At 41.3% G+C, this 13,537-nt stretch overlaps 1 protein-coding gene across 2 annotated transcripts in view; it reads right to left on the reverse strand.

Moving 5' to 3' along the window:
* Positions 1-13,537, reverse strand: part of LOC126183494 (beta-1,4-glucuronyltransferase 1) — a 305,160-nt gene that overhangs the window by 234,866 nt on the left and 56,757 nt on the right. Inside the window, exon 1 of one of the 2 annotated variants that reach the window (XM_049925526.1) lies at positions 9,830-10,056. The exons of the other annotated variant lie outside the window; for it this stretch is intronic. The gene's annotated coding sequence lies outside the window, so the exon portion shown is untranslated. Of the gene's footprint in view, positions 1-9,829; positions 10,057-13,537 lie in introns of those variants that run through there. 2 annotated transcript variants of the gene reach the window in all.

The following is a 13,537-nucleotide window of genomic DNA, read 5'->3' on the forward strand; positions in this document are numbered from 1 at the left end:
TAATACATGATGGAAGAAAGGAGCATTTGAGTAAGGACAAATTTTACGCCCTCTAAATTTGGGGAAGAGGGGGCATCAGTTACTAGTCGCGATCACGTTTGATGTTTCTGCAAGGTGAAGTAACCAGTGCTCGCTACGTCGCACAGGCTGTTACTACAGTTCAACTGCCATTTCTTCGATACAACAGTGGTGATTACTTTTCAGCAGGACAATGAATATCCACATATTGCTGCAGCGACGCAATGTACTACTAAGGTGCAAGATGCTTGGGACAGACTATCGCAGAATGTCATTCTGCACGGCACCTGCATCATCGTTTGTCTGCGACAATACACTGCTCCGCTGCCGCCAGATGGGAGGGTGCATTGCTTACTGATGCGACTGTTTGGGCACACTTTACTGTGACTTTTGCTTCATTTGGTGTGATGTATGCTTACAGTGATTAACTGCCTGTCACCTTATTTGCCAATAATATGACCTTGTCGTTGAGGGTGCTGCGTTTTTTTCCCGGCCGTGTACGAAGAACTTCTCACAGCTGATCAAGCGTGCTCTACGTCAAGAAATGTGACAGCATCATTTCCTGCAAAGAGTATTTAACACGCCCTCTGTGTTCGGTACGGAGAAATGTTGGCTCACACACACGCAAATCTTGGTAAGTAAAACAGGGTGTTACAGAGCTAGATTTCCTGGTGGCGCTTCATTTCCTCTACACAAGAAACGTACTACACTTCTGCGTTTGAAGCATCCAGCAATACCTTGGAGCTTCTCATCATGACAGAAATTGGAACGTCAGTCTCGTCGCATTTGTTGCGGCAGCCACTGTTTTGTAGGACATTGTTCAAATAACCTATGGAGAGAAAAAATAACAGTATTGAGCACAGCGTCTATTATTTACTTTGAGACGCGAGTAACTGATTACAAGTGGAATAGTGCAGACAACGTATTAACTACATCTACACACACAATCCACAAATCACCGAACGATGTATGGCGTCGGGTACCTTGTACCACCGCTAGTCACTTCCTTCCTGTTCCGCAGGCAAACGGAACGACGTAACAACGACATCTATATGCCTCCGTAACAGCCTTAATTTCTCTTATCGCGTCTTGTCTTCGCAGTCCTTGTGCAAGATGAGTGTTGGTGGCAGTAGAATGAAGTGAGCAATGCGTATATGTTTATAGATTTATTTTTGTAGTATTTGTTAAATATTCACGCACCCATTAAGAGAGAAATCCTCACTACACACCAAAGGACAAACGTCTAAAGCAGCTTCGAGAGCGTTATACGTCAATAAATTATCGAATTTCCGAGTCTAAGCATATCATCATTTGAGACAAATTTGGTATGAAACATGAAAGGAACAGTACAACTGCAGTAGCTTGGATAATCATGAACTGAAGTTATCTTAAAGCCGGCCCTACGGTCTGCCGAGACTGTAGACATAAGAAAAAACTGAATACTACATAATTAAGAAAAATTATTTATCGTTGATCCCACAATTATGAAACTTTACTAAATATAGATGCTCGGTAATGAATTATATAAAAATGAATAAAAACTGTAGACAATCAAGAATGTATTAGATCGTATCTGGCTAGCAGATTTAATATGTAAATCTCTCGCTACGCTAACATGTGAATAAGTTCATCCAGTGGATAACCGGCTTTTATCTTTAAGCGTTATTGCAAACATTAGGTGATTTTACAGGCAATGACATATCTGAACTCTTTGAAGACACTTTCGTTACAGACAACGAGATAAACTGACCTCACATCTGTTTAGCAATTGATTTTTTCTTGGTACTGTTTCAGAAAAATAAATTCATGTGTTTCTCGGTATATTTTAAGAACGGCTCACGAAGAATACGACAGCTTGTAATGAATCTTAAATGACGAGACATACGTTTATCATTCACATACACGTATTACAAAGGTACTTTAATTTTCTTAAACTGTTCAGCCGCAGTTATTTACTACCCCACGTTGTACAGCTTGACAGCAAGATAAATAAGCAACATGGGCTCGGTTTTTCCACAATTCTACACCTGCTAGATCCCTTCCTCGCTAATAACTTCACTTTGACATTCCCAGCTATATGGCTTTCCAGGATGCCTCCGGGTTAGTAGATTGACGCCACTGTTTAAACTTGTCTTCAGAAGTAGTCTTAACTGATATTCGGAAACTGCTGTTCTCATTATGAATTACGAGCTGGCTACTTCTTTTTGAATTCACAGTTTATGGAGCTAAATGGCTCTGAGCACTATGGGACTCAACTGCTGTGGTCATAAGTCCCCTAGAACTTAGAACTACTTAAATCTAACTAACCTAAGGACAGCACACAACACCCAGCCATCACGAGGCAGAGAAAATCCCTGACCCCGCCGGGAATCGAACCCGGGAACCCGGGCGTGGGAAGCGAGAACGCTACCGCACGACCACGAGATGCGGGCAGTTTATGGAGCTGTGAACAGTTTCTGGACGTCGCTCTGATTGCTGTCAATGAGCATTACGTAGGTCATCTGTTCATCTCAGTTGGACTTGGTGTCCTATACACCACTTGGTTGGCAATACAGGAATGGTCTTAACAGAAATTATCATGTGCCACTTGTTCTACGGATAAGTAGCACGCACGTGAGGAAGTGAATGAAAAATGATCTACGTCTCCGGACATCTTGGTGAGTACTATTATCGTGATCTTCGTAGTCAGCATCGTTGGCTAGCGACACAACCATATCACATTTTATTCGGGTAGGAAGATCTGGAAAAACGTCTGCTCAGCCTACTGAGGAAAATGGCGACACTGCACGGACAAATAAGTAACAACTTTAACACGCAAGCGGCCGAAGATGACGAATTGGAAAATCTTGAGACTGAATAAGAAGGCAAATCATTTATTGTGGCGTCATGCTGTTTACTACAGGTGGGCTATGTAGGAAAAGGGATTTAACCGGATAATCTGCTACAGCTCGATCTACGAGACGTAAAATATGTAAGGCAAAAAATGGGGAAACGACATGTGAAATGCTGAATTGGATAGTTAGTGCGGAAATATATGGGTTAGTTTCATTCTTTTTGAAGGGTTGGAGGAAATTTTTCAAAGAGTAACCTCGATCCGTTTAAACGCGTTAGAACTCTGAATCATGCGGTATGTAAGAAAATAAGAGTACACTTGAAAGAAGTCTTCCGTAGTCAACTACGTGAATCCCGTTACTTACATCTGAGCTTGGGTAATAGCGATAGCGATCCAGTTAACGACCGGGGCCGTACGGTAAACTTATCTCATTTCAGGACTGATATCTGCGCTCTACAAAATGGCTTGCTGTCGTTAGGAGATCATCGTGTAGGCAAGTACGTGGAGAAAGACAATCTCGTTCTCTCCTCAGATAAGCCGCTACACAATGTCAAGCCAGCCCACCTTATCTGTCGAGAACTGGGAACGTTATAAGGCTGGCCGAACTCAACAGACGTTAACACCCTGTTGTCACGTTCATTTAAATATTAGAATAAGCAAGGAAAACCAGAATTACGAAGTTCTAGACCCACCCATGGAGTCTAGTTTTGTCAGAAATCTGCCAATGAAGTAAACTTTTTGCTGCGCATCAATTTTAAACTTATCTTCAATTCAGTATTTCATATTTCAAAGGTTTTTTGGTCCGAATTTACAGTCATTGTACATATAAAAACGTATTCTATCGTGATATTAGGTCTAAAATAAAATGTCTGAGCATTTCGCAGACAGAAGTAGTAGTTCCTTACGTTAGTACCATCAAAGTCTAATATCAATGCTGATTTGTTTTTACGAGCAAATGTTTAATAACCATAACGTTCTACGGATGGAAAATTAAAGTTGCAAGCAAGACAAAAGCGCAACCTAGTCGCTGTCACTGTGTACTTACAGATTACGAGACGAAGAAGCGTCTCCTAGTTACGACACTTGGTTGTTGCGTAATGGTGTCAGGCTGAGACAACACAGAAATGAAGGTATCTAAGAGGAAACTTTCAAAGTCTGTCCCAAGACTGCCTGAAAGTACAGCATCATCCGTTACGCCAACTGTCGACCGTTGTGCGTCCCATCTCCTACCACCGGCATCATAAGCGACAGCGTAGCAAATCTGTCCAGGCCTGAAGATACTAGCCTCTTGCCTTACGCATCGTTCTTTCTGTTTAGAACTGCTTTTGTTACGGATCAAAGTGAGCCACATACCGGAAAAAATGAATATCCTTGTCCTACCAATCAGGGCTCTTAAATATTTGGTATAATGATGATATCCCGTCATTGGACAGTACATACCTTTCTTCAGGTCCTCTTGCTATCATTAACAATTAGGAATTTACTCTTCAGCCACAGCGGCATCATTACGCGTGTTTCGTCCGGACGGAGTAAGCTGTAAGAAAAATCTCCCGTGGGCGTACTCAACGGGGCATTTTACTTTTAGCATTACTTTCGTGAGAAAGAAGATGCAGTAGAAACCTAGACTAAAATAATGATACCAACAAGGTGACAGCGCCTACTCATCCTCATCAATTTATTCCATACTTTTTGAATATGCAGGGCTTGGCCAGAAATTTAAGTGCAAAGTGGCGAATTGTTGAAAAAAGTATGCATTTCTGAAGGGGGGTCGGTCGAAGTATGAGTTATTTGTATTCCCATAGTTCCCAGGTAGTAGTTGGCGCAGTGCAAAGATGGCAGAACGGTAATTTGCGGGTTGTGTGGTTGAGTCCCTACGCGGAAACTTTCCTATTTTCAACTTTTACGTTTCTTACACTGCAAATAAACCTAAATAATGTTCAATCTATTGTATGTACCATTTTCGTTAAAGGAAAATTTGGGACTACAAATTTGCGAGAAAGGGTTGTACTTTCAGCATCCACGAGGATTCTACAATTAACTTTTTAAGAAGCTATTGTAATTAAAGCGTACAGTAATTCGTATTCCGTTGACAATAGATAAAAAGCACTATACTGCTTATGTTCTACACTGCAGAACGTAAGCATTATGCGCGTTTTTAATTTATTGTAATTTTGTTCTACCAAGAACTGCCGGAAGACTTAACACGATTTCATTTAGTTTTATTCTGATCTTCGAACAGCCCTCTGCAGTTAATCCTACAATGTCGAGTTTTATCGTCAGGTAAATAATTTGATCAAATGCTTCAAAGCTGCTCTTATCGACAAAAAATAAAGGTCTTCACAAAACTGCACAAAATACGCCGCACTCTAGATCACCAGATATCCTCGCCAATATTTGCTGAAATGATGAGTTATGCGATGTTTACTGCCAAACTCTGCGATGAGAGAACATTTTACGAACTAAAGTTTGTTCTTCCATAGAGATTTTAACACAACCATGTAATTGTAAAAATTCAGCAATTATAACTAACTCAAGATGCCGACAAAATTATTGCTTCCCCTGTTTTTACATTGAGTATCACCCGAGCACGTGTATATCCTGAACTGTAAAATGGAAGTATCTAATTTTACATTCGAAATTCTCACGTACGCCTTAAAATCTCTTCCTGAAATTTTTCAATCCCAAATTGTTTTTTGCCTTTCCTTTTCATGATACTTATAATTTGATTTGTCTTTAAGATTGAAGTAAGTATAAATCAACATTGCTAACGAACAGTTCTTCCGATCTTAAAAACAAATGAAGATATTAATATCTTTAATTACAGACCACTTATGATGTATTAACTCAATAAAGCGAAACGTACCTGGTGAAGGAAAAAAGCTTTTCTTGTAGTTGCAACGACAGAACGAAAATACCCCTCAGGAATTAAATGGGTAATGCATCGTCCGACCCGCGCTAATTGCAATGCTAGGTTTTCGAAACTCTTGGTCGTCTGGGACTCCCGCTTCTGTCACTTTCATTTCTGTCCGAGTCCTGCAAATACCAACAATTTTGACGGAATCTGTGATAAAAAGAAGGCGCGGTTCCATTAGAAGTTAATAAACGTCGGGAGGACCGCAACTATATTCAAGAATCTAGATTTGACGGAAGCGAGGCCACTTGCATGTCGGCTAAACTTATTTATTGAAGCAAAACTGGCCTCTCGAAGTTAACTGTACAATGTTTGAGACTATCCCCCCCCCTCTCCCTCTCTCTCTCTCCCTCTCCTTCTCCCTCTAGAAAGATGCCGAACCGGTAACCCAGAACCGAAACTCCGGAGCTCCACCTTAGAAGCCAATAACGGCTCCACTAAACCGCAGAGATTTTTACAAAAAGTGCAAGAATAATCGAAAAGTCAGTGAACACTTTTCATGGACCAGCAATATTATCTCCCTCCAACTCAAGTGAACTTTGTCATTCGGCATTCAAGTTCACTGCACTAACAGGGTCACACGAGTGTACAGCAGGAAATTTACTGCTCTAATAGGAATCCCTAACAGTGCTGAAAATACTCTTTTTACTGGCCTTCAACAAGCGTCAGTGGGAGCCAATAACTTTGATACTGACTAATTTCTTCTTTCGACGAATATTCGAACACATGACGAAAACATGAATTTGAACGAGCTGAGAGACGCTGAATTAAATTCGCACACTGACGCATCACAGCATTTGTTCAAAATATTATGCGGGAGCAATCTCTCAGGCGCAGTTCATCTTGTATTATCGACATCTAATGCCGCCAGTAGCTGAATATTTAGTTTATTTCCGAGAAATTTTTAGAGCGTCCAAATTAGTGTCTCAAATAACCTGATCCTAGATCATTCGAAGCTACAAAACTCAAAAAATTCGGTCCAACGATTCTTTGATATTGTTCGCTAAACTGGAGCTCTTGTCAGATAACTTAAAAATTAGACATAGAAGACCTCCAGGAGAACAGCACGTTAAGTCACGCTTTTATTTGTCAAGTGCTAGAGCGTCGTGTTCATCCTAATTTCGTAGAGGACGACTAGGCTTAATCTTAAAATTCAGAGAGCGTAAATTCCTAGAAGAATGAGCCAACATTACTTCCTGCAACACTTATCTGATTAAATGGCCGCGATGGTAAAATCAGAGAAATTATAGGTCATACAGAATGGTTCGTCCTTTATTTTTGCACACCACTCGCGAATTTAATCAAAAGTAACAGTGGTACGTAAGTGCAACACAGCGGATAATACGGAGTTCAGCTTTCTGATTACAGACTGCTGCGTATCTTTTACAGTTTGGACTGCACTTGTGGTCCAGTTATTGTTCTATGCTTCATTTTGTCACTTCATACTAGATGCAAGGAGGGACATCAACGAGATGGCGATAAAGCTTCGCATTTAATGGCTAAGAAAGAATTGAAAGGTATGATAGCGCCACGTTTTAATTTATGCTTTCGTTAGGACATTATCCATAACGGTGTAGCCAATCACTGATTTAATAAAATTAAATCCAATTTACCGCACTTTAACAGATGAATAGTGGCTAGCGGATTACAGTCCATTTTCAAGGGAAGTTAGCACTTTACTACAGTAGTTGCTTACTGTATCAAGTGGTGTTAATTCTCTACACGTTTGTAGAATTGTTTTGTTTACGGTTTGCCGAAACAAGCCACGGTGTGTAAGGAAAGCGAAGTACACATTTTTATTATTCACGTTACGCGATACAACATCGCACCGAAAGCAGTTAGTTATACAACCAACGGATTTAAAAATTAAACGACAGCGCTCATACCTTAATCTTGCGCGACTGCGATTTTCGAGACAGCAGTGTGCAGAGTTCCGAAGAGGAGGTAGCGCGCTTGGTAGGGACTGTCAGAAAGGGAAAGCCGTGGACCGTGAGTGGCGTGGCCGGGTGCGTGCGCACACGGCGGTCGGCGGCTGCGCCCTGCCCTGCCTCCCTCTTCCGTCCCCCTCACCCTGCCACACAAGCACACAGTGCTCCCTTCTCCCACAAATACCCCTCGCACCACAGTAGCCAAGCCCGGCGCTGCAATTCTCATGACATTGCAGATACCTAGAGCCACCAAACCAAATTCGAAACGCCGAAGTTCTATTTCCCAACCGCTGACTATATTGGCGTTAATAAACGAGCTGAAATATTACAGACACAGAGAGCACATTAGTTTGTAACTAATTCAGGTAACTGACTTCATTACTACTCCAATTACACAGCCAAGCTTTTCAGATGTTACTATAAGGGGGGGGGGGGGTGTCTACGAATCAATAATAATAATAATAATAATAATAATAATCCGCACATAGACACATTCCGTTTTCCACCACCGAACTACAATATCGTTTTCACTGAATTTTGTGATGTTACTTGGTAACCAACACCCTATAGCTTAGATCGCATAAATACTACTAAATTTTTGATAACCGGTTTCAACAGACTTTTCTGACAATCTGAACATTTTGTAGCGAAAATTGTGCAATACCAGACGATGAAAGCAAAATGTGTGTAAACCAGTTGCTGACTATGAAAATTATTTGCCCAAAACATTTTTATTTTTGAGAACCGGAGCGTGTGCGACGTATTTGCTAAAACGTGTACGGTTCTCTTATCAGTTTTAACTAATCTGAAACTTATTCGTAGATTCAGACGCATGTTTAAGTGGATTTCATCTGCTGATAGTTTTAATATTCCAGCCACGGCTGCCTACATTTCCAACAATTTGTCTACCGCGACATAAATGACAGGTGTCATGTTGTACTGACTTGCGCGTAAATATGACTATTGACAATATCGTTGCTACATTCACTTTTTTGGACATAGAAGACAGTCATTTAATCTTCCTGAGGTACCAATATATGCTGTATGGTAAGTTGACGCAAGGAAGTCCTATGAAACAGGGTTCATCCTGTGAGGTGCATAATTATCGTGGTAGTACGTTTCTAGTTTATTAGTGGTGTCTGAGGACGATGCTATTGTCTAGCTGGGCTATGGTCGTCACTTAAGAACGAAGCAGAGAGTTTTTGTGCTATGCTAAATTGTATTTAATTACAATCTTCCGATCTTTCTGCTCTGTTTAAGAGGTTCTACTCATCTATTTACAAATAAACTGTAAATCTTTGATAGCAGGTTGTTTACTCTACGGACAGAGTGTTTCATGAGAACATAAATTTTGTAATTGTGTGTAGGAACTGGCATTCGGATACAAACAGGTTAGATACAACCGTGTACGCGCACAATGTAACCTAAGTCTCGAAAATGCTAACATAAAATTGACTGAAAAATTCAACTGTATTTTCGTAAATAAATCCCTTAGCACTATTTTTACCTTCCTCCAGCCTTCTCTTACGTGGTAGCCAGAAGCTTGTGGGTGAATCTTAAAAGATCATGTCGTATAGGAAGGATATCTAAGATTATTTCAGGAAAGTAGTTAAAAACTAAATCGGGGGATCCATCAAACAGTGAAGAAAATTTTCTCAATCATCAATACAGCATAATTGTCTGAAGAACAATTAAAGATAAAAATCCAGTAACAAGGAAAATTGTCTTTCAACGAAGATTCATATCGCTTAATTAGAAAGCTGGAAGTAAAATGAGTCTAATTTTTACGAGACACGGCAACTCAATTTTTACTTCAGAAGAAGTAATGTCAATAAATAACTCTTATAGTAAAATCTCATCCAAACTAACGACAGTATTTTAACACTACATAAAATACTAATTTGATGATCTTCGTAATATTCGAATTAGTGATACTCCAGCAATTCTCTATCTTTGACAGCGAGTAACTTCAAGGATGCAACACCTTTATTTACTTCAACAATGTTGATTTTAAGTTTGCATTTTGTAATGGAATGTTTACATTTGAAATTATGAGAGCCAAATTTTTTTTTGTTTGATTTAGAAACAGCAAATCAAAATTAGGTTAAATATACGGCCAGAGCCTGAGACAGAACTTACCGGAGAGATTCTTGCTTACACTTCAGATATTCTGAGCCCATCCTGCCTAACTGTCCATCATTGTTGTTCAGCTTCAAGAACTATAAAATTCTGCACATATTCACGCGCTAAATACCAAACATGGCCGGTATGTGTGACATATAAACATCACAGTAAGTAGTTAACACTTAACGCGAGAAGCGCAGCGCGAAGTGCCATCGACCGAGGCAGGACACCAACTGCTCACTGCAGTGGGGCAGCCAAGACTACGGCCCCACGACCCGTCCACTGCTGCCAACATACGCGCGCTGCAACGCGCTGCTCCCGCTGCCGCCAGGAAATTCGTGGTTTTGCGCTCTACGAGCTGCTTTTGGAGATTTTAACGCGAAGTAATCAATCAATAACGGTCAATTTATATTTATCATTACATTTGCTTCATCTGAGTACTGTTTCCACCTTACGAACGGACCGGTACGCAGAGAGAGAGAGAGAGAGAGAGAGAGAGAGAGAGAGAGAGAGAGAGAGAGGGGGGGGTCGAGGAGGAGGAGGAGGAGGAGGAGGAGGAGGAGGAGGCAGTGATGGAGGGAGCGAGTTGTAGAGGTGAAGGAAGTAACGAAATAATGGAGCGTCTTATCGTGTTCGTCTGGAACTCTATCAAACGAAAACGTGAGGTAACTAGTACACGATTGGTTTGTATTTTTAAAAAGTCAACATTAATACAAGCGCATACGAAATGCTTCATGACATGTTCAAAGTTTCATGAGTCATACTTCATGCTGATAACTTATTCTTTCACTTCCCTGTTTCTCTTGTTCACGAATCACGCTGGTTAGAAGAAAGGGTACATGGAAATAACCTTACAACTAATTATAATGAAAACAGCTGGCAATCACAACATTTAGCTTGCGCCAGTATTTTCTTCTTTGATTACGAGCGTTTAGTTCGAAGGATTTCTCGGAAGCGCTGAACTAGGGCGTTTCGCGAAAAGTTTTGCTCTGTCGTTTGTCACACTCCTGCTCCCTCGTGAGTGACGTGTGGGAGGGAAGTACAGCTACGTATACACTCATCGAGTCATAGAGAAAGCCTCTACTCTTAAGTTCCTAGGCAGAAGAGGAACGGCTAATAATCAAAGAGATGTTGCCTCCTGCCTAGTAATTCCAGTTACATTTTCCATTGCTTCCGATATCATTTCATGTTCGTACTTGGGTGGCGGATTACCGAGATCTTTCATGACGTATGTACTCTTTGTGCTTATGACCGAGCTATCCGAGCATATGTAAACCTAGTAACTGACGGGCGACCTTCACCTCTCGCTTTCTTGATTGGACAAGACGACGCCCATATACCAGAGAGAGTTCGCTTCGTGTTTATCAGTAACAGGGGCATGAGTTTAAAAAACTTAAATTCATGAATTAAACAACATTAAAGTTTCAAAATTTCGTTTTGAATATTTTACTTTGTTTTGTCGAATCAGCGAGATGTATTTTCCCTCTTATCTACTTCCGAAATATCTTTAATTATTACGAAGTTCTATGTGGCACCGTTTAAACCGTTGTCCTCAGGTTCTTTCTGTAGCTGGATTAAATTCACAGTGCAGCATCTAATGTTCCATCTTTTTTGAATACTTTTGCTCTAGTCAAGGCTCATCATTTTGAACACACTGGATCATATACTACCCACGATGAAGTGTACGAATTTAGATTTCGATCCTTCCAACAGTAGCGAGAGAAGAAATTACAATTTTGGAGAGAATATAGATGATTTAAGAGAAATGAAGCGATCGTAAAGGGAATAAAAGCTTGTCTTTAAACGATGCATTACGGAAACGAATTGAAAAAAAAAGGGAACTTTCGATGCATAATTGAAGTAGTAGTGATGGAATCCATCAACGATGCAATCATCGCTGCTGTAGCCTCATCCAGTTGTTTAGCACATCGGCGTTACCACGTTTATTCCATTATTCATTAATTATGTACGGTACGTGCCAGAGGCAGAGTGATGCGTTATTGGAACCGCTGAGTGGAGATAGTTTTGGTGTGAATTTTACTCAGCTTTAGAGACCAAAACTAATGTAAGCTCCGTGATTTTCCGTTCTCCACTAATCATTCGAGTATCATGAAAACACAAAATATTTCCAAAAAACTTTCTTATTAAAGAATCGGCGAACGGTGTCTTATTTCCGTCCAAATATGCTAGCCTCAACAGAAAAAAGCATGGCATTGGTATCCGCATGTCATGTAGAGAACACTTTTGGGCCGTCAGTTGGCTGAGAACTTTTTCTAGGGAAAGTATTTTAAGAACTAATATGGATACCAACCTATGATAAGCCTTTTGATTAGTAACAAAAATCTTAAGGATACACAGTTAAGACAAGAACGCACGTGGCGTATTTCTCGGGTCTCTCAGGTCCGATGACGTACACTATACGATCAAAAGTATCCGGACGCCTGGCTGAAAACGACAAGTTCGTGGCACCCTCCATCGGTAATGCTGGCATTCAATATGTTGTTGGCCCACCGTTAGCCTTTATCACAGCTTCCACTCTCGCAGGCATACGTTCAGTCAAGTGCTGGAAGGTTTCTTGCGCAATGGCAGCCCAGTCTTAACAGAGTGCTGCGCTGAGGAGAGGTCGGTCGGTAGGTGAGGCCTGGCACTACGTCGGCGTTCCAAACCATCCTAAAGGCTTTCTATAGGATTCAGGTCAGGAGTCTGCAGGCTAGTCTATTGCAGGGATGATGATGTGTAACTACTCCGCCACAGGCCGTGCGTTATGAAGAGGTGCTCGCTCGTGTTTAAAGATGCAATCGCCGTCCCCAAATTGCTCTTTAATAGTGGGAAGCAACAAGGTGCTTAAAACATCAATGTAGGTCTGTGCTGTGACAGTGCCACGCAAAACAAAGGGTGCAAGCCCTCTACACGAAAAACACCACCACACCACAACACCACCGCCTCCATAGTTTGCTGTTGGCACTTAACATGCTGGCAGATGACGTTCACCGGGCAATCGCCATACCCTCACCCTGCCATCGGATCGCCTTATTGTGCACCGTGATTCGTCACTCCACACAACGTTTTTCCACTGTTCAGTCGTCCAATGTTTACGCTCCTTACACCAAGCGAGGCGTGGTTTGGCATTTACTGGCGTGATGTGTGTCTTACGAGCAACCGCTCGACCATGAAATCCAAGTTTTCTCACCTCACGCCTAACTGTCATAGTACTTGCAGTGGAACCTGATGCAGTTTGGAATTGCTGTTTGATGGTCTGGATAGATGTGTGCCTGTTACACATTACGATCCTGTTGAACTCTCGGCGGTCTCAGGCAGTCAACACACTAGGTCGGTCTGCACGCTTTTGTGGTGTACGTGTCTGTTCACGTTTCCATATCACTATCACATCGGAAATAGTGGACCTAGGGATGTTTAGGAGTGTGGAAATCTCGCATACAGACGTATGACAAGTGACACACCATCACCTGACCACGTTCGAAGTCCCTGAGTTCCGCGGAGCACCCCATTCTGCTCTCTCACGACGTCCAATGACTTCTGAGGTCGCCGATATGGACTACCTGGCGAGTAGGTGGCAGCACAAGGCACCTAATATGAAAAACTTATGTTTTGGGGTGTCCGGATACTTTTGATCAGATAGTGTTCAGTTTCTAGCTCGATAGACTCATTACTAAAGATTACCATTATTTTCGTTTACTATTTAGAGGTAACTCACTTTCAATA

The sequence above is a fragment of the Schistocerca cancellata genome, chromosome 4 (genome assembly GCF_023864275.1).
Source record: "Schistocerca cancellata isolate TAMUIC-IGC-003103 chromosome 4, iqSchCanc2.1, whole genome shotgun sequence".
NCBI classification, from domain to species: Eukaryota; Metazoa; Arthropoda; class Insecta; order Orthoptera; family Acrididae; genus Schistocerca; species Schistocerca cancellata.